At 37.2% G+C, this 23,222-nt stretch overlaps 1 protein-coding gene across 2 annotated transcripts in view; it reads right to left on the minus strand.

Annotated features, from left to right (window-relative positions):
- MARCHF1 (membrane associated ring-CH-type finger 1) overlaps nt 1-23,222 on the minus strand; it is a 241,582-nt gene that overhangs the window by 154,938 nt on the left and 63,422 nt on the right. For both annotated transcript variants that reach the window (XM_075751823.1, XM_075751824.1), the window contains exon 2: nt 5,446-5,524. The gene's annotated coding sequence lies outside the window, so the exon portion shown is untranslated. The remainder of the gene's footprint in view (nt 1-5,445; nt 5,525-23,222) is intronic.

The following is a 23,222-nucleotide window of genomic DNA, read 5'->3' on the forward strand; positions in this document are numbered from 1 at the left end:
CGTTCTGTAAACCAACACATAATTAACCAGAAACTTATTATTAATGATAAAAAAAGAATTATAGAAATAATTAATGTATATTTTCACAACACTGACAAACTAAGAAACTGTCTTCCTTTGAATTTGAAAAACATTACACCGATCAAAAATAAACACTATTAGTCAGACGTACACACTACCTGTACTGTTCCCTCCCTTATCTCCCACTGGACCTCAAAAAATTTTTAATTCATCAAAATAGAGTGCCTCATCCTCAGTTCCTGAGATTTCTTTGCATTTTTTCTTTTATTTATATTTTTTATTTCTTTTTTTCCCACCATCACTTTTTCAACTTTTGAATTTCTTACTGCATGCAGTCAACCTCTTAAGGTTGTGCTTGCACAGTTCCCCAGCTTTCCTTATGTTCAGCAGCTAATAAGGCCACGGCTGGTGGCTTATGAATGCTCTGCACATGTTCACTAACACCGTTTTGATACGTGTGCATTCTGATGCTACCTGAGATTTAGGAAGTTTACACCTAGAGCAAAATATTGACTGCATACTGACCCGAAGGATAAAATATTTTGGTTTAGGTGCATTGATATTCTTTCCTGTGTCATCATATTTAATTTACAGTACATTTTTTCAGTACTACCGGTGGAAATTTGGTATCATATATTTTTAAAAACACAGAAATTTCACAGAATCTGTCCCCTTATTTCACCTTCAGCAAATCATAGTTATGTCTGTCTGATTTTAACAAGGCATGAAATTATACCTCAGTAAAGTAAATTAACAAGCAACACCAGGGACAGCTGTTGCATTTCTTACTGTCATCGGTTCAGATCTATCAATTTATATTCCTCAATATATGCTTTATTAAAAAAAAATTCTACATAATAACTAATGAAGCAAAAGATGAAAGACCTTCACATTAATTCTATTCTCCTTACTCTGCAAGATAGCGTTGTACTAGCTTATGATCAGGAAGATAATAAGCTAATAAGGGTATACAAAACCGCTACAAGTAAAACTTGTATTGCCCTGAACACATTCACAGAAGCTGACACAAAAACATATGCCAGGTACCATGTGAGGTTAAAGTTCAAGTCTAAGTTTAGTTCAGAAAGACAAAAGAAAGGCATGGGGAGAGCAGAGGAAGATTCATCTCCTGTGAACACTGAAATGTTAATTAGAGCTATGCAAGACGCTCCTTGGAAATGAATGTGCTCTTAGGGTCCCGGAATTTTCTACAACCAAAAAAATCTGCTAATCTTCATCAGTGTCTCTATATATAATTTAATTTCTTACTTCTGATTTTGGTAGCGTGTTTTTTGGTTTTTTTCAGCTGGGTTAGTTTCACCTCTTGCAATACTTGCACTAGACTCTCATCAGGATCTCCAAATAAGCGACCCACCCCTGTATCCTCAGTAGAATCAAGAGAAGCTATTTCAAACCTCTTTCAGAGGTCATGAGAAGAATAGGGAGAAAGCTAAGTGCTCCAGAGATCCAGCAAGGGAAGCATTCAGAGAAAATTATGAACTCTTGTCTCTCTCCATCAGCAAACATGCCTGTCATAAAGAAGAATAATTTACCACTTTGTCTGTGTAAACAGAACATTTCTGCTCTTAAATTTCTGTCAAAATGAATGGTCATCGTATTTAGAAATTGTTGTGCTTCTATAAACATATACAAGTATACTTTGTGCTACTAATAATTTTACATAGAATATACTGAGATAACTAAATTTTTGATATTTTATAAGCACAGGACAGAAATGTTAATTCATTTTGATGGTCACTAGCTGAACACAGAGCACTCCAGGTGTGGGGAAAAAGAGATAGAAAAAGATTTCTGTTTTCTTATTTGTTCACTAGCTAACATTAATAGAAATTATACATGTAAACTCCTTTTGGAAGAAAAATATAATAATTAAAAAATAATTAAGTAATTGCCATCATAATCTAGAAAGCTAAGTTATACAGTTACTTGTCTGTATATCACAACAGTCACTTTTACAATAGTGATTTATGTATTTGGAATACTACCGGCTACACTAAATGCATAACAAATACTTTAATCAATATCACGATTAACAGCGTGGAATTATTCCTAGCAAAAAGACCTGAGACAAAGAAGTTGGAACTATCTCACGGTTAAAAATGTTAAGATTTCTCTCTCTTGCAGCAACCTGTGCTCAGAATATATAATAATAATCATCATCATCATCCTTTTTCCTTTTTTTTGTTGCCTTTTCTGTTTTTACCAATATGATGTTTGAATATGAGAATTATAAAATCAGTTGCAGCCTTCAGTAGGAAGCTGCATATGTGCTTTGAGACATGCCTGTGTAATTCTGTCCCCCACTTCTTTAAGAAGAAGTGAATAGATTAAGCACTAAATATAGAGTGTATAGGAGGACTTGAAATAAGCCAGTCCAGCCATCTGTGAAAATACGGAGTGCTGACATAGCTTCATTAACTTATTGACAACCAGTTCAAAACAGAATTTAGAGAAAACAGAACCAGAATTGCTTGCCTACAGTTCTCCAAGCAAAATTTAATTGGTTAAATAAGGCATGTTATTCCTTCTGGCCTGCATATAGTAGCAGTCAGAAGTTATTCCAAACAGAAATTACTTTATTACTTCTTTTATTAGGCCCTTATTAAATCAACTATCATTCTCTAGAACCTTTTCTCCTCCTCTTCTCAGCATTTCTCTCTGAAGCCTGATACCAAAGTAGGCAGACTTAATGAAAAACAGTATGTCCATTGCTTAAAAGAAATCTGTATTGACTGATGTCAATCTTATAAAACTGCTATCATGTTTATCTAATCAGTGCTTACAAGCTTCTTTCTGTTCACACTATCCCACAAGAATTGTCTGCAGAAATTGTCAACAATATCCTCAGCGTTCTCAAATGCCTATGGTCAAAATCACACAAATAAACAAGAAATTAAGGTCCTGAGAGCATTTCAATATGGATATACCAGGGGGGAAAGTACATCTTTCTCTCTATATTGGCACTGCATATGAACCAGATGCAGAAAAGAGTACAAAGTCAGTGTATTGGCAAAGTGATGGATTTGCTCACTCTTGCCAGGGCATCAGACAGCACAAACACCTCAAGTACAGATTAAAGATGCATAAATGTCCGCTAGTGGTAAGGACCCGTGACAGATCATTATCTTTCTGGAGCAACGGGTTTAGGAAAAACAGGCTGAAGCCTGTACTTTCTACAGAACAAGACAGTTTCTTGACCTACATGAATCTCTTTAAGAAGCATAGGCAGGTTTTTTACTGTAACCCACTGCAATTCTCAAATTCTTGTGCTTCAAAGCAACCTGCTACTCCATATGAGAGTGGTATCATAAGAACGATTTTTACATCAAGTTCACAAGTATCTTCAATGCTTCTGCAAAACTGTAGTTATACATAGAGAAGAATGTTTTGTATAACAGGAAAAACAATGGCAATTAAGTCTAGGAGTATGGTATCTTTGATATAATTTATTAATTCCCATACTCTATTGGTATCACACGTATGTGAACATTCGCTCACAACACACACCAGAAAGAGGTTCACTGGCACTTGGGAGGAGTAGACATGAGATCAGTTCTTAGGCCAACAGAAGAAAATATGCTGCTAAGGTTTGCATATTGTCAGTTCTCAAACAAGGCTTCAGAATTGTCTATAACTATATAGCAAGAGACAACATTTTAGATCAGAACACCCCCCACTCCCCTCTCCATATTTTCTGCTATTTTGTCCTCAAACATAGTCATATGCATTTACAGGACTCCAAATAACACATTTGTTGTCTGGGAGGCTACAAATGTACTTTATAGTGCTCAACGTGCAATATGGCTCTCAACTTTTGCATCCTGTCAAAGACTTTTCCCCATGTTCTCACCTAAGATTTTTCCAAGTCAAGTCTGTACTTTTGTCCCAAATGTTGTCGTATCTTCAGTGAATATAAATATCTACAATTGATACACACACGCACACACACTTATACATATACACAAATAAAATACTTGCATTTCTCAAAGAGACATGAAGAGATGAAGAGAGCAATTGAAAGAGAAGATGAAGTTGAAATAAATTAACCAATTCTAACGCTATCTTACCTCTTTTCAGTTTGCTTGTGTTTTTTTTAGGCTACTGTTATGATACTGGAAATCCACTTGCCTGATCAGTGCTAAGTAATTAAGCCTACCAAATAATACAGCAGCTTCTGTTCTCTTCCTTGACTAATCATAAAAGCCTCCTTGAACTACCCTGGAACATCCCCTCCAGATTCTTTGATAAAGCCAAAGGAAATATTGATCATCTGAGTACTTTTAATAAATTTAGAATAACACAGGGCAACTGCTGAAGTTTCAACAGTCTTGTGTGAATGTTAATAGAATGAAGACAATAATGTTCAGGTTTTACTTTACAATACAAAGCGCAGAACTAAGATTATAATTTCTAACAGATTTTCTTGTATTTGCAAGATTTGTGGTTGTTTCAACATCTCTCAAGTTATATCAGAGTACTAAAGACATACTGAGTCAAAGAAGTGCTTTTGGAAGAAAATCAGAAATAAGTATCAGAACATCTTCTGAGACTTCATAAAGAGCTTGAGTTGTGGAAGAGTAGAATTTGCATGTTTTGGTTGCAGGTTATGTTAAACTACTATGCTGCACAGGTATGGGAGTTCCTACTTCTTTAAAATAGAGTGGTAGATAAGAAAAGAGTCTGAAATAGTTTTAAAGGATTAAAAAGCTACTATCAGTTTTGAAACACTCTTAGTTAATATTTTCTCCCTTACAGTTTTCAATAACTTTTTAACTAGATGATGCTTAATTAAACTATAATAATTACATAAACAAGGGACAAAATTAATATACTGGTTAAATTGTAGCTTGTAAACTCCCAGCCTCCTTCAAGATATACTTTTTTGGGGCATATTTATATATGATATGTAGGTAGGAAGCTCTTCTCTTCCCCATCTCACAGTTTATTTTCAAATTACTACTCTTGATTGGGACTAAGAACTTCTGAATTCTGTTCTCAGCTATGTAAATCTGCAAAAAATCAGCAGTCAGTCTTTGTGTAAAATGGAACTTTTGAGTGGAAAAGTTTCACGCTCATACAGGTTTGGACATTTTCTACCTTTCATCGACTTTTAAAGGAACTTCTGAAAAATAAACTATCTTAGCTGAGCATGCATCACAGTGGAGGAATAACCTATAATGATACAACATGAAAAACTTGCTCATTGGATTCAAAACGTTAATAGAAGAGGAAAAATGTTTGTTTGCTCTGCACTAAAATAGAGCAAGTTAATAATAGCAGGCGTTAAACATAAGGCACTTGGCAAGGTTTTCTTTACAATCAAGCTGCAAGTCAAAATGCCAGAATGAACCCTTTTTTTCTAGGAGCATCAATATAATTTAACAACAGAAAAGAAGAACTTACAGGTAGAGCAATCTTTTAGCAAATTTCTGCTATGACAGAGCTTCACATCACCCTTCACTTTACTTCCTTGGTTCATTTCCTAGAACAGAAACAAGACACATGTGAAACCAATTATATCATGTTGAAATATTGTATACCTACACTTAATACCTTAAATAATGTTAAGAAGCAAGCTTTGGACAAATTTTTACACTGGCATCTTCTAGATAGTACAACCTAAAACAACACTTCTGGACTTGAAAGGTATTCTTAAATAACCCTTATGAAATCCTATACCAAATACTGCTTCTCATTTATCTTTCTGTAGACTCTCAGATTGATTTGAGATTAATTAAAGATTAATCCTTGATCTCCCTGAGTACAGGAAAACCATACTTGATTTTCCCTCTACCACACTTTTCCTTTTTTTTTTCCCTTTCCACACTAGTGGAAAAACCCTTTTTGTAGCCAGCTAACCCGTATGGTATTGGCAGAATACCATTCAAGAATAAATAAAGCTTAATAAAACAAAAAAGCCAAAACACATAATTTGTTCACTAGCAATATTTTTACACGCATTTGCTTGCAAACAGAGTAAAACACATTAAACATTTAACTAAAATAGTTGTCTTATAAGGGCAATAAATGCAAGCTCTGTTTAGTGAAGGACCCAACCCAGCTAAATCTGAGCTGAGCAGAAACACGTCATGGGCGCTTGCTGCGGGCAGCTGCCTGCTGGGGGGAATGGGGGCACCCCGCTGCCACCCTGACCTGTTGCCTAGGGAGGTTTGCTGCCTGGCAGGGACTCAGATCAGGACATTGTGGAAAGGCTGCTGCAGAGTATCACCCTCTGCTGCTCTTCCACAAGGGGCACCAATGATGATGCCAGGAGCAATCAGGAAAGTATCAAGCATTGACTACATTGCTGTGGGGTAGGATGGCAGTGTTGGGGGGAGGGGGCGTGTCAAGGGCATGGGAAGCTCAGCCATTTTTCTCCTCAATCCTTCCATGAAAGGCAGAAGGGTGTGAAGAGGAGAGGATAGATCCCACAAGCCAACATTCGGTTGTGCAGTTGGTGTGAGCAACAGAGTTTTAGTACGACCATGGGATGTTCTACGAGGACAGAGGATTGTTTAACAGATATGGTATCTGCCTAAGTGGGGAAAAACATTTTTGCCAACACGATGGCCAATCCAGTAATAAGAGTTTCAATCTAGGAATAACAGCGGCAGGAGAGTATGACCAGCAATCAGCTGAGGAAGTGAAGGACCAGGTTGGCAAGCAAAGAGTATGGGGCAATGTGAATAGGAGGAAATTTTAAAGCAAAAAAACTAAGGCTGTAGGGGTCACACTCCAATCACGTCCACATACATAGGGAAATGCCTACCAGGCATTTTCCCCTAATTTCTGGCATACCAGAATTATGGGGAAAGTTGTCTTATCTTGCACGCTTTTGTACCTCTCCAAAGAGCCTGTATGCTAATGCACATAGCACAGGCAACAGGAGGATTTAAGCGGTCTGCGTGCAGTTGGACCTCACTGGGATCACAAAGACACATGTAGGATAGCTCACACGAACACGAAGGGGAACAGGAGATGTTCCTACTCGTGTATCTGCAGCATAAGGAAGACTAGGGAAAATGGTGGCCTGCTGCTAATGGAGACCTGTCACAAAGGGTATGAGGAAGGCCAATACGCTGAATGCCTTCTTCCCTCACTCTTTACTGATAAAACCATCCCTCAGAAATCCCAGGTTCCTGAGATCAGTGGGAAAGCCTGGAGCAAGGCAGACTTCCTGTCAATGGAGGAGGATGAAGTTAAGAGACATTGGCTTACTAGAGCAAGTACAGCAAAAGGTCATGAAGGTAACTAAAGGACTGAAGCATCTTTTGTATGAGAGGCTGAGATGGGGACCTTGAGAATAGAAGGCTCAGAGGGATGTTATCTGTGCTTATAAATACCTGATGGGGGGCAGAGTAAGGAGGGCAGAACCAGACTCTTCTCAGTGGTACCCAGTGAAAGTGCCAGAGGCAACGAGCATAAATTAAATACAAGATATTCTTTTTTAAACTTAATGATTTTTTTTTTCCCTGTGAAGGTGGTCAACCAATGGCACAGGTTGCCCAAGATAGTTGCAGAGTCTCTGTCCTTGGAGATATTTAAAACCCAACTGGACATAGTCCTGGGCAATGTGTTCTAGGTGACCCTGCTTTGACCAAGGGGCTAGACAATCTCCAGAGGTCCCTCCCAACTTCAACAGTTCTATGATTCTGTAAAGTGTTTTATTTAACTGTTTTCTGCTTAAAATAAATTGAAAAGAGGTTAAATTAATCACCCATGAAATCTCTTCTCCACAATGTGTGGAAAAAAAAATCCAATCAATCTCATTGTGCTTTAGCTAGTGTAAAAGCCATAAAAAGGTTATAGCTGAAAGCTAGCAACGTATCGTAACTCTGACCCTAATGAATGCCAACATGTATTTTGGTCTGATATTAATGGCAAGACTTTATAACCATAGATTAAAAGCAATGGAAGAAATTCAGATACTCTGATCCAATTCATTGTAGAAGCCATAAAATTTTCCCCAATAATTCCTGCTTCTAACTCTCCTAGTTTTCCCTGAAAAAGCAGAATATACATGAATATATGACTTCAAGCAGATATGCACATGCAAGATTTAAAATGGATTAACAACAAATACATCAAATGCATTTTGTTTCATAATGGAAATATATACTTAAACATTACTCTGATAACACCAAAAAATTTGTTAACATGCACTCTAAAATGTGAATCAACTGCACAATAATCAGTGGTACAGTATTTCATGGCATTTCATGCTAAATGAAAAACACTGATAGCTATGTGGGCATTCACGGCTTTATGACAGCATGACCCAAAGAACTGTTCCATCGCATGTGGAGAAATCAACCCATGAAGTAAGTTTTCTAACTCATGAAGAAAAGAAGCACAGACAGGTCATAGATTAAACGTCCAAAGAAATTCTTTAAAGTCAGTATATTACTTAGGAAAAACAAAAATCTTTCAGCAGTTGAAATCATACATCTTCAAGAGCAAAGATTAAGTGTTTATTTTTCCAGAAGCTTTTTACTTTTACAAGTTTGAATTTGAGTTGTTGAAAAGATATGACTACAAATTATATTTCAAATTCTCTAACTACCTACTTCCTTAGAGAAAAATTAAACAGCATGTGCCTATTTTATTCATTGCCAGGGAGAATAAAGAATATATGTTAAACAAACATACAGCATATTTCTGTACATACGTACTCTTACAAAGGCATGTTGCATGTATATATTCACATGGGTATCTTTTGCATTCGTGTTGCTACGGAAACAAACTTCTGTGCCAAACATATGATTACAAAGACATTCTAGTTCTTTAAAAGGGTATGTGTCTTTTTTATTTTTAAATGGAGGAAAAAAGCTTGTGTATAAGGTTATAGAAGAGCTCTCAACAGCCAAGAGCACATGAAGCTTACAAAATTATAACATCTGAAATACAAAGTTTTTTCATTCCACAGTGTTTGTGTACTTAGATGTAACTTTAGAGGCTAGCCCAAAAGCTAGTGGATTACAGTATAAAGTTAGGATATTACTGGTTTTGCATAACACAGAAAATGAGGCAGATAAACCCTGACATTTCTTTTGACTTGTTGACAACTCAAAATCTATAGGAAATCTTCACTACTGAACTAGTCATATCAGTTGTTTATCAATGACATAAGATAAAATACCATGAAAATATACTATGCCATTTAAAAGAAGACAAACCAAGTTTGCTCTAAAAAACTGTGTTCTGAAAATTAAGCTATCAACGTATTCATTAAAAAAGGATGAATCAAAGAACTCTGTTACATAGATGAACTATGTTACACAGTTGAACTCTGTTACATAGATTTGAGTTCATGTTTTCCTGTTGTTTCACAGAACATTACACAATCTCTATTCAATACCTGTATCTGTTTTATTTATCTTGGTCCATCTGCTCTGCAAACGTTCTTGCAAAGCAGTTGCCCATGGCAACGTCAAATATCACATAGTCCCAGTCTTCTCTTGAAGCACTCCTAACTGATCCACTTTTGAATATCAAGCAGCATCTTTTTCTGCAGTACTTCAGTAAATAATAAATAAATGGAGTATTTCATGAAACAAAACACACATACGAATGAAATCAATACCTATGAATAAACCCCCCTAATTAGGGCATATTTTATTTCATTGGTTTTATCATTTCATTTTTGGAGAGAATTACCTCTAAATCACCTAAGGCAGAGATGAGAGATCTATGTTATAAAAAACCCACCGCTCCATTGCTAGTTTTACTTGATTAAGATTTCTAAACCACTGTGTTACACGTAGCAAAAGAAATTGTGCACAATACAAGTTTTCAAGAATGAGATTACACTATGCTGGAAAGTAAGTTTTGGAATGAAAAGTCAATGACTGCTTACTATGGGACAACTTCAGCTAGATATCACCGTCTACAAATCATTAATAGCTCATCTATTTTTTTCATCCTTATGTTTTCAATGGTCAAAGAAATATAAATAAGAGGAAAAATTCTCAATATATTTTCATGCAAGATAAAAATCTAATAACAGTGATTTCCTGAAAGTGACTTATATTTTGCCTGAGAATCTATCTTGAGAACCCTCCCTCCCTACTTTAAGAAGCAGTAGAAATATACAACATTCATTTTTAAGTGCAGATCTTCTGAAATACTCTCTTAAAGTAACCACTCAAAACAAAACAAAAAAATCAGTAAATATTGTGTTAGTCTTGAGTACACTAGTTCTCTGTGAAATTGTAGCAGAAGTGTTGTTCAAGCTGTAAATTAAAGAAGAATTGTCTAAATTTAGGAAAAGTGGCTTGATGAATTTCAAAGTCTGATGTCTGTATTTTAGATTTGTCCAGCCAAACCCACCAGAAGCAGGAAGGAAGAGGCCCTATGGAGATTTAAAAGGTAATCAAACCTTCTGAGTCACTTCTACACCACCGTACTTTATTGTAGTTTATAACCTAGAGCTCCTTTAAGAACTACCACATATTTATGCAATCTCGGATCCACAAGAAACAGCAGGATGAAATACCCACAATATTTTTCTGCTAACGTCACCGCCTTTCAACTATACATTTACTTGGATTATTCTTGGGTTTTCCCAGGCATTCTCTTTTGCTCATCTTGAAATTTGGCCCAAACAAGCTTTATAGATTGGGCTAGATTGCTGGTCTGTATCGTGAAATTCTGTACAATAATTTTGATATTTTTAGGTAGAAAGGCTTCTTTGCATGTCTTAGACATAAATGATGCTATGGGCTAAGGTAGTAAATGTGGCATTTCTATGGAGCACAAGACAGATCTACAACAGGACCACCGCTCAGCTGGTCTATTGCATATGCAGCAAGTCCAGATCGCTTTATAAATATATGCAAACATTGCTGGAGATAAATCCAAAATACTAGAGTCCTCTGCCTGCAAATAAGAGCACATGAACTATCTCTTTACAAAACCACCTGTAAGCTCACCTATTACCTTCCCAATGATTTTCTACTGCCCATCAACCAAAACACACTGCCTACAATTATCAGTAGAGAGAAATTCTATTTGAGGCAAACAATAGATGCATTTTACCATTAAAGTCCAAAAAAACCCTATTCTGTATATGCCCATGAGTTGATGAGTGATATGTTTATGATCTCTAACTCATTTTATTTCTGAAGCAAAGGCAGGTAGTAGCACTTCTGCCATCAGTCACTAAGGTGATGCTAAAACCTGGCAATTCAATTCCTTAATTGTATGAAACTAACCATGCATGTATTTTTATTTATTCTTTACTATATACAAAATGTTTGTCTTAAATGTGTAGATTGGTTTATAAGAAAATCAAAGGTAAAAACATTTCAGCCAAAACTACAGTGAAGCTATAAAAAGTACATTACTGTGAGTTTTCATCAAACGACAATTACTCTGTGCTTATTTGTCTGTAGGAGGATTAGACTTCTACTCATTTTAAAATATCATAGTAAAAATATCAGCTATAAAATAATCATAAATAGTCACTTTCATTACATGCAATAGATATATGTGAAATGAATTGCCAAAAAGCAGAGGATGTTTTGAAAAATATTTTTCAAATATGCTACTTCAAAAGTGATGCTCTAAACTAAAAATAAAAAACAAATTCTTCAAGGACTAACATCTTGCTTTTTCTGACAGTGTCTGAAAGACTATAAAACCTTTAAATTATTAGATTCTATTCTAGAAATGGCTAAGCAGCCAGTACCGTGTTCATTTATCCTTTGTCCTTTTAAGCATTCAGGGTGCTGTGTAGCCATAGTAACTATGCCTTTTCTCTGTGAAATCCATTAGCTGGCTTCAATCTGGGATTTAATACTACCATAAAATCAAAGCCAAAGATTAAAAAAAAATTATGATTAAAAAAAGATTATTGGTGACAAGCATTTCTTTTAAAAGCAATTTCTGCATATTTATGCTTTATACATAACAGAAAAAGAAACCAAAAGGTTAAAAGGACATCAAAAGATAAATTCAAAACGAATTTTAAAGCTTGGTTACCATCAGGAATGACACAATACCACCTCAAACTAGATCTCAGAGCAAAACTAGCTCTCATTTGCATTAAGTCAGTTAGTGCTGCTGGCTGGCTATCAACAAAACAGCACAACAGATGAGCTTTCAACCTCGCCATCTCTCTTTCTGACAGCAGACTAAGGTGCAAGTCTTAGAAAGGAAGAGAGATCAGGATTTGCACAGCAATTTGGACAAGCCCACGCAAAAAATAATAACCACCTTTGTTCCTACAATATCTTTTGTGTGACAATACAGACTACAAATAATCTGTTGAGTCTATATTGCAGAAGAATTCTATTGATAGGAAATGAAAGAGCTTGGACTCCTATTCCACGTAGACAACTTTGAAAGAGGGCTGGTGTTTCAGAATACTAAGATAAGCTTGTTCCTGTACCCTATTTGGGTATGTTGGGTTTTGTCATGACAGCCCAGAGAAACTTCAGTGCCAGCTCAGTCCGGATGTTGCGTTCAGGTAAACTGAGCTAATGAAATTGCTAATGTTTGCTCAAATACTAACTACCAGGAATTTCACTTGACAACTATGAGGAGCTACATTTTTCTATAAATACTTGGAATATTTCCAGATTCCAATTGTGGAATAGTGTTGGAAATTATTCCACAATCCACTAATTTAAAAATAAAGAATTCCTTGAGTCTTTGTACTGGATACCACATTGCTTAACTAAAAAATTTCTCTGCCTCCTCAGCTATTTAAATGTTAGTTCAACTTCTGCTGATTTGATTTAATACTTCCATTCGCTTCTGCATTATATTAGAATCAAGAAGTGTGAGTGTTCGGGCTGGGGGAAGGGAGGATTCTCACTAACAAGAGAAAATTAATTCATACTGGTATTTTATTTCTGCTTTCTAGCTCCTTATTCTGCTATTGCCCTTCTTACAACAAGCAACAAGACTGAATGGCAGAGCTACGTTCATATGGGATAAAGATCACATGATTATTTTATGAGGTCACCAAAATTGCAAAGTTAAACCATACTTGCATTCAACTGGGGGGGGGGGGGGGGGGGGGGGGGCAGAAGATTTCACATGAGAGTTACCTGAGCCTAAAACTTCTACTTTTTCTCCTATAATACACAGCTTATAAAGTCTTGATTTCACTGAAGTTCATAGCAAAACTCCCATAAACTTCAGCAGGGCAAAGATTTCATCCTAGCTATCTTTATGACAAGGATGACATCAGAGGAAATTAAAGGTCATGCTTCCTGTCACTACGGTACAGGACAAAGTCATATAGTTTCTACACCTAACTTGGCCAATGATTCTGTGATCTTCAGCTTGTCCCTGACCTAAAAGGGAATGGCAGTATGTTTTAGAAGTCACAGTGTAAAGCTCAATATCAGCGCCAAACCCTTCTGGGAGTTCAACACTCAGAGAAGGATGCACAAAATGCTTATTTCTACATGTTCTTGGTGCTGTCTTTCAAACAAAAAAACAGAGGGAGGCTCACCTTTACTTTAAAACACAATAAGCAAATTGAGGAATGCAGGGTTAGTGTCTTGTCAAAATGTTCTAGAGATCCAGATTCGATTTTATCCTAAGCATCAAAACACTCAAAGAAACAAACCTTACTACTTAAAAAAAAGACCCAAAAAAACCCCACACCACAGAAAAACTTTCTTATTAGTGATGACTGGGCAATTTCATCCACTCACAGTATAGAACAAAGCACTTCTATCCATATTGACAGTACAATCTGTGAACAATAGTCTTAGAAGAGGAGAGGAGGATATAGACCTCTCAGTGTTACTGCTGCAAAAGGCTCATAATGGGAAGCAGCACTGATGGGAGAAATCACAAGAAATTAAATCCACCTCTGTGAAAAGGAATTACCTAAACTGAAAAAAAAAAAAAAAAAAAATCAGAAAAGCTGGAGCTCTGATACAGTATAAATAGGTGTAGGTGCTCCCAAAAGACTTGTAAGTGTTGCAAAATCTGATGAGAGCTTTTGCAAACACTACAACTTAGAACGCCTTGAAAAACAGCAGTAATTTCTGTTCCCACAGGCTTCACATCAAAATATTCTGCTTAGTATGTTGTGCACAGCATTCTCTGTACATGCCTGTTTAAGTTACTTTACCATTTACCTACATTTATTCCATGATTTTTTTTTTCAACATTCAAAAGCTATTGTTCCTTCCTTTTCTCATTGATCTTTTTATATTTTCTAATTTATATAATAAAGCTAAAAGAAACAGCAAAACTTTAAGCCACATATTTTCATAGCTTCAGTTTTCACTGCATGAAATTCTAGGGGGTAAATGCCTTTAAAACCCTAAGAATGTTCTACAAGCTTTAAATTATGAGGGATCACAAGATAAACCTCTCTTTAAAACCTGTGGTACCAATTAAAATAAACTTGGAAGAGGACTAGTCATAGGAAGTTTAATTTTCCTTGACATTAGAAAACAAAAGAATCTCACACAAATAAAACCTCCATATCTTCACCTGAAGAGGCTTGGTGAGGATGTTTTCTACGTCCAAGGATATTACTTCTTTCACATAAACCTCTCTCCTCACCCTCCACTCCAACACTCTGCAGTTACCATAGCTACCATTTTACGTGGCCATAGTGTAATGACCTCACATTCAATACATCTCAAAAACCTCCGAGTTTGCAAGATATTTCAAAATTTGTGCAGAAATTTTGCTATGAAATTTCACTAAAAGATTGGCAGGTGCCAAGGAATAAACAAATGTCACTTTTGGAAAACTGGATATTTTATTTGCTTAACGGCAAACTTTCAGCCACAATGAAAGTGTAGGAACTGAATGAAGGTATAAGAACTGAAACCATGGCATGACTAATTATATTCTGATGATTTAGACACGTAATTTTAATTATAATTTAAGTGTTTTTAAAGAAGGAAGGTGATCCAACTCTAAGCAGGTTTCTTCTCTCCAAATTCCAGTAAAATCACATGAAGAAAAATCCTAAATCTTTCCTAACCCACAACATAGTAAGCAGAACCTGAACCTTCCTTACGGATTAATGGTCCCCACGTGGTGTGTTTCAACACAGCTATCAGGAGCACAAACTACAGAAACAGCAATTGTTTTCCTAAGCTTGAAGGATGACAAAAACAAACAAGTGATGACAATCTAGAAGTCAGGTGTCACGCCCATAACAGATAAATCACTGAATCCTTAACTACTGTCCCATAATGAACAAAAGTAGATGTATTGGATTTCTGCATGAGGTCCCACAGCCTTGCTCTTACAGAATATGAACAGCTGTGCTTGGAGGAATTCTGAATTGTGTTTGAAATCTTTTATGTAACACAGATTACTGTCTATTGACCGATATGTAAAATGCAGGCACACATTGCATCTATTCAAGGAGCAGAACTTCCAAAAAGCAGAAATTAATCTATGTTCACTGAATGAAGGGTTGGATTGTCAGGCCCTGCTGTAAGTTTCCAAATATGCAAAGGGAAACTCTTTTCCCGACTTGTCACTTAGATGAAAGCACACACACGATTATGGAAACCGTCCTAACTTCCAAATATGTGATGGTCACAGAAAAAAAAAAATAGGTGAAGATTCATTAATTTGAAATATATCTTTTAACAAATTAGAATAAACTACATCCCATTCAGTTTGTTCTATTCAGTGACATTAGATGCCTTACATGCCATTCAATTTTTCTTTTGTCCTTCCTACTCCCCAAATCAAAAGAGAACATGATAATATGACAAGAATCCATCTGGATGACGAGCATCCCTATGATGCTAACAGGCAAAGGGACCTAATGAAGTTATGAAAACATCATATCCATCCATTTATTAGCACATATACAATTTGTAAATCAGAATTTTTGTCACAGAGTATCACTAGCTCAACAGTTAGCACTAAGGATCACAGTGTGTGGGAAGGTTATTTTCATATTAATCTTGTGAAATCCCGTGACCTTTCATATGCAGAGCAACATCACCCTGTCCTTTATCTCTTAAAACTGTACTCTTATGTGAACATAACTGAAGAATAACAATTACAAAAAGCCATCTGTGACAACCCAGCACTTTGCAATATATGCATTTATTTCCCTACTTAGTATGTTTGGCATCTTTCTCACCTATATATGGCCAAGTTTTTTTAAGCCACTCTTCTGATGACACTGCCCCTGCTATGCATGCTGATGTCAGTTTTTTCAACGTAGACAGAGTGACTGGAAGGGGTCTTCTCTTTCCAGCATTTCCCACCCTGGCCTGGCATGAAAACAAGAACACACTGGAAGATCAACGGATGGTCTAGAGCCAGATGAAACAGATGCAAGTACTTCCCATGAGCCTCAGAACTGAGGAAGCCAGGTTTCTGCATCTGTTGATTGGCTTTTTAGGTGAATTATGCTAACACCATACTATCACTTTCTGCAAAATATTTTGGTCTCTATGCACAGTCTGCCATGTTTGTATGCGTACTTAAAATCCTCGCTCACACTAACAGCTCCTACCAATCAAGATCTCCTCCTAAAATCAACAGTGATGAACAATGAACATGATCCAAAGTGTCAGGCTCAAAGGGTTGTGGATCCGCAGCACCCAGTCCAGCTGGAGGTCAGTCACCAAAGGCACAGCCCAGGTGTCACTACAAAAGCCAATACTGTTCAACATCCCCATTAGTAACTTCCAAGGTGCGACAGAGCACACCTCCAGCAAGTACACAGAGAATGCAAAACTAAGAGAAGTAGTTGATGACGCCAAAGGTTGCACAGACCTTGACAGGCTGAAGAAATGAGCAAACAGTAACCTCATGTAGTTCAACAAGGGGAACTGCAAAGTCTTTCACCTGTGGAGGAATAACCTCAGACACTAGTACAGGCTGGGGGCCACCTAGCTGGAAAGCAGCTTTGCAGAGAAGGACCCTGGGGGTCCTGGGGAACATGCTGACCATGAGCTAGCAATGTGCCCTCACAGCAAAGGTGGCCCACACCAACCTGGCAGTGTCACCAGGAGGCCAAGAGAGGCGCTCCTTTCCATCTGTTCAGTACTACTGAGAAACATCCGGGGTGCTGGGTCCAGTCCTGAGCTCCTCAGCACCCAGGAAAGACATCGGCATAGTGGAGCAAGTCCTGTAAAGGGCTACGAAGATGATTAAAGGACTGAAGATCTTTTCTTTAAGAAAAGGCTGAGAGAGATGAGGGTGTTCAGCATGGGGAAGAGAAGGCTTGGGGGAATCTTATCTATGTGTGGATCTTACTACCTGATGGGGGGGGGCAGAATAAGGGGGAGCAGAGCCAGGCTGTTGCCAGTGGTGCCCAGTCACAAGACACGGGGAAACTGGCACAAACTGAAATACAAGAAGTTCCAGTCAAACACTGGAAAAATCTTTCTTACTGGCAGGTTGGTCAAACACTGGAAAATGTCACCCAGTCTGCCTGTGGAGTCCTCATCCTTAGATATGCTCAAAAAACTGACTTGACACGGCTCTGTGCAACCTACTATAGGTGGCCCTGCTGTAAGCAAGGAAGTTGTGCCAGAATCTCCACAGGTCCATTCCAACTTCAACATTCTGTGATACTGTTAATCTGGCTTTAAAACAGAGAACCCATTTGAGGTTTCTCTCCCCACACTGAGAATTAACATGCCTACACAGTATTTTGTTATGATCCATTTTGTTGTTGCATAGTGTCAACTTTATGAGCGACTGAACTACTAAATTCTCATTATTGTCTGATTGCTTATTGCTTTGAAAGTAACAATTCTTATATTCATCAGCACCACTAGTGCCCAACTAACTGTCAAACAAAATCTGTTTTCCCAGCCCCAGTAAATTTTGCCTTTGATAAATCCCCATTCCAACCACCCTCATTCACTATACAAAACAGACATTGCATTTCACTCAAAATCAAAAAAAAAACAAAAAAAAATTCTCTAAGTTTGTAATTCTCTATGAAATGAGCTGTACCTCTCATTTCATATTTCACACTTATGACTGTTTTACAATTTAAATGTTATGTTACTCATCTGTAACCTCCTTTTATGTTCTGTTTTGATGCTTTATGAATAGAATATTCATCTAGCATTTAAATTAATATTTAATTGAAGAAATCTCAGTTCTGCATAGCTCATGAATTTGAGAATTCACAGTACCTAGTTGTCGAGCGATACCCAGCAAGCTCTCACGTGGAAGTACTAGACGATGAAGTACTACACATACCTTCCTGCTTCCATATGCTATCTCCCATTACAGATCCTCATTCCTTATACAGCCATACGGAGCTGTTCTGCCTCTTCCTCAAACACTTCCTCCCACCTATGAATCCAGCTAGAATTTTGTTTTCTCAATTAAAATCATCACTAGCTTCTGCTGCTGCTGCTGAATTCATTTTAACCTCTCTTCCACACTGTAAGTCACCGGGAAGCTGCGCAAATGATCCTCTTTCTAGGATCAAGGAAGAAAGTAACACCAGAAGAAAAAAGGGACGATTCTTGCAATATTACTGACTTAAAAGTGTTTACGAATCTACATCCTCAGAAACAAAAACAAAGTATAAGGTAGAGTGAAGGATACATGGCCAGTGATAGAGTGCATAAATTTCACCAGATCACAGAGGATCTGGTACTTATTTCCTTATGATGATTAAATACACTGGGGATATTTAAAGAGTAAGTTAGAGAGTTATCATAACATAGCCTTTGGCATCTCTATTATGATTTCCGAAAAGAGGAGTAAGATTTGTTATCCATGATGACGCTGCCCAGAAGTAGCATTGGCACATTTCAATGAGTAGCTATCCTAGCGTATCTCACTACTAAACTGACAAAGTCTTACTTAACTTCAGGAAAGTACAGCTAGAGCTCCTGCACATTTAAGATGCACTCTAATGAAAACGTTGCCTTAAAGTTGGAGCAAAAAGTTTAAGTTAGTGCCTCAGGTAATACAATTTTTGAAACAGGAGAAGCATACAAAGCACACTTACCAGTGCTAGCCTCTCTGACAGCATTTGCATTCTACAATTCAGTATACTATATTCTCAAAGCTTTGATTGCATAAACCCTCAATTTTCTGCTAGAGAAAATGCATTCTTATGCCTTTACGTCAGCTAAACCAAGCTCCAAAACTATAATTCCCCTAGAAACTTTGTGCAACATTTTTGTCAGACAATATGCATGCCTTGAATTCCTGAAGTGGTTGGCTAGTGTTAAGAAAAACATAGAATTTGCCATGAGATCAAAAGCACTTTTAGCTTAAACTTTTATTTTTCCCCATTCTCAGGAAAGGAACCAAAATAATAAACAAAGCCCTGCTCCATTTTACTTACACACTAACAAGGTACATCTTCCTAGAAATTTTTCCTAGTAAATACTCACGGAATACCAGCATTTCAAACCACTGCTACATTGCATATATTCTACTTTTCATAAACTCAAGTTACTATTTAGCAACTGAGAACATGACAACGCAATCATCAGTTTGTCTCTCTAAAGCTTTTCCTGGAGCTAACTTCGGAAGACCAAAAGGGCTTCAGCAGAACTGAAACAGGGTGTTAAAAACTACAAACAGAAAAAAGGTAAGCTCCACAATTTAAACGAAGACTGGCACTTGTTTCTCTGCTTCTTGCATAAGTGTGCTCCTGAATACTGTAATGGCATATCAAATTTAGCAGAGCTTTACGAGGATTTACCTGCACGACTGCTTTAAGCTGAAGTTGTCAAGTACACTAGAAAGGGCTTTTAAATTGATGTAGCGTGTTTTTCTTGAAAATGAGCTAGAACGAAATCTTGGAATAAAGAAATTTGCTTCTAAAGGGTAAGCAGAATGAAAATACAGAAAGTCTTGCACATGGCCATCTTCCCCTGTGCCCCAACCCTGCACAGCAAGTTCCTTTTTACTGGTCTCAGACCAAGTCTGAACTTTCAGCAACCCTCTGGTTTGTAACAAACTCCAGGCAGTTCCTTTTCAACTATCCAGAAGACTTTTCTAATCACGTTTAAAACTTGAGCCCACAACCATACAGCCTGCCTGCTTCTCAAAAGCCCATCTTACCTCCTCTTTAAGACTTCCTAGTAGCTGAGCCCATCTCCTACTACCTGGCCCCACCCAGCACTATCAAAGCCTCTCCCCAGGCAAATCTGGGGAGCTGCTGCTGAGAAGGAGCAGTCCCCACCTTCCTCCCCAAGATTTCCACCCAATCCATTTTTTTTGGCATCAGGAGGAAGGCAGCCCTCTTCCACACTCTCCGGCTACGCTCCTCCCAGCAGGAGAGGATACAGAACAAGTAATAAGCTGCAAACAAATCACACAGACTTTCCGTCACACATGCTGACTCTTCAGTGATTAGGTAGAAAACATCTCTACATATGTGCAATTTTGAAATGGCTTGAGCTTAAGTCATTATGAGAAACACCCAATTTCGGTAGATTCCTTCCTACTATCTGAATAGCATTTGTTCTCTGCTACTTACGTTTTTCCAATACACTCTGCCTCATGGAAGCACTATGGCTAACATGCTCTTAAGGATCTCATAGTGCAAGCTGGGAAGCTTTTGTCATTAATTACTTCAGACATCAAGTTCTGCATCTCAAAGCTCAGCATCTCAAAGCTCAATCACTGTGCTGCACTTAAGTAAATATCCCCAAGACACATCATCAAGCATATTTTCCACATCATCTGCAGAGGCTGAAAATTGTCTTCCTATTTCAAGTTTACTTGAAATGGAACTGAGAAAGGAAATGATCATCTTATTCCAGGTCCCAGCTGAGATGTCAAACCACAGAGAAAAAAAATTAGACCCTTCAGAAAAGGGGGAAAAAAAAAAAAGATGGCCTTTGTACAATAATGCCTACCCCTATAACTACTTTCTATTGATTCAACAATTAAAAAAAAAATAATAAATTGAAAATCACTCACAGGCAAGATTCACAGTTCTGGTTATTTACATAAAGGTCAATGATGTCTGTGAGAATGTAAATTTTGCCTTCTGCTCTGTATCTGGCATAGCATGGAGTGCCAGGTGTCAGTCCACAATTTTAGGTGATCAGTGGTCTAGATTAAGTATACCTACAAGACTGTAAAAGAGCTCTGGAATAAACAAACATAACCTAACTACTCCACTCCAAAAGTAAAGTAGAATTGCCTGCCCCAGGAGATAGGTTTCACTCCAAAAGTAAAGTAGAATTGCCTGCCCCAGGAGATAGGTTTATCTGTGCAAAACCAGTTTTCTAGTTGTAAAAGGTTCCAGCATATACCCCTGACCAATCTACAAATCATCAGAACTGTCCCTCACATGTAAAACCAAAATCCAAGTCTTCTCTATCAATGACAAGAAGAAAGCCAGTGCACAAACCTCTTCCCTAAAGAAAGAGAAGGCAATAATGAACCATAGACAGATGTTAGTCACCTGGCAGACTAACATCCTCTACTACTACAGCAATACATTTGCAGAATGCAACACACAGTTCAATTGCCAACACAGTTAGTTTTAATAGCAAACACAAAGCTCAAAATCTTTGAGTCCTAACTGGATGCTGAATGAACAATTAACCTACTGGAAAACAGAGTAAATGGAAGAAATAACAGATTAGGTTCTGGGTACTGTTTAATCCAAGTACTGTTTTAGCTATTTTCATTACACATCACTTCATACACAAAGGACAACTGATGACAAATTCAAATTATCAACATTCATGTCAACAAGAAACAAGAAAAATTTAAGGAATTTTTTTTTTTTTAAAATGTAGAGTACAGACTGACTTGTGACAAAACCAAAATCTCACATATGGCTTCGTGTGACTTGATAAATCCCCAATGAAAAAAAAAAAAAAGAAAATTGATGCATAGTACTTCAGCAGGTAGCTAGTATTTGATGACACAATGTTGGCACAGTACAAGAGTTTTTATCCTTCTCTTGCTTCTGTTAGTTGCCAAAGACCTTATTTTGTAGTGTATACATTTCTTCAAAGTAATTTTTTTTTTTTTAAATTTCTGTTCATTCAGATGTTTTAATTATCACAGAAGCAAGAACTCCAGTATTTCTGTTCTTGCTCCTTTGTAAGTTAGAAAATAAAGATAGTATCTATAATTTTTTTTTTTTGCTGCCTGGTTGATTAGATTCATAAACATACTGTACGGGGAGCCAAACTCTCACAGGACTAGTCTAATTAAGAAGTCAAATTGCTATGCTGATTACAGACACTCTTCATGAACTTTAAAATCAATAGTTCTCAGAGTAATCTCAAATCTTGTGCACTGTTTCAGGAAACAATTATGATTTTTGGTTTTATCAGAGTATTACAATTTTCATGTCAGAGAAAGACTTACAGAGGGATTTTTTTTTTTTAAATTTGCTTTTAAAGCAGAGCTGCCATCATTTTACTTGCACATATGCCACCACACTTCACTACCAAAAAAAAAAAAAATTCCAGTGTTTTGTGATGTAGATTCTGACTTAATATTGCAGAATAAAAATACTGAGGCTATATTGAGGGAAACCATTTTAATGATCACGTCAAATAGGTACGGGAGTAACCTGCTGAGGGAGCTCATTGCCTACCTTATTAACCTACTGAGGGTTGCTTAAAGGTTTAAGGTAAAGGGCTTCTGCAGAAAAATTCTGTTTTCTTGCAGTAGATACTTCATGTCCTAAAGTTTCTTTCGCCCTAACTTTCAGGTTTGTACAAAACGCCTAGGTTAGGGGAGACCTCAGCTGTTTTTTCAAGTAGTGAAAAATCTCCCTGAAGAGACACAGAACTAAAAAAAGAGAGCAAGTTTTGTCATTTAAAAATTCTAACTCTTCCACAAACATTACTGTACCAGCAATCAAAACCATTGCGGGTATGTGATTAGCACAACGATTGACAGACAAATTATCACTATTGCCACTCCACAATTTCAAGCTTTTTGAGAACAGCGGTGTATTCACAAAGAGAAAATCCTCCTCACATAGGATATCGCTTCCAAAAGCTTTGTATTTCACAACTACAGCTTTAATGTAAGCAGGACGAATCCAGCACGGAACAATGGCATATACTTCCGCTGTGGCCCCCCAAAGGTCTCTATTACTAACTACGGTATGTCACTGCTGGACAAATACAGGTATAGCATGTATCTTTTGCTTCTAAAAGTATCACTGATAAATTAACAAATTAAGCTAAAGCTTTGTTCTTTAGTCATCAGAACAACAGAAAAGTTTCAGGAAGTAACCTAAAGGAGCAATGTATCTC

Source organism: Balearica regulorum, chromosome 4 (genome assembly GCF_011004875.1).
Source record: "Balearica regulorum gibbericeps isolate bBalReg1 chromosome 4, bBalReg1.pri, whole genome shotgun sequence".
Lineage (NCBI taxonomy): Eukaryota > Metazoa > Chordata > Aves > Gruiformes > Gruidae > Balearica > Balearica regulorum.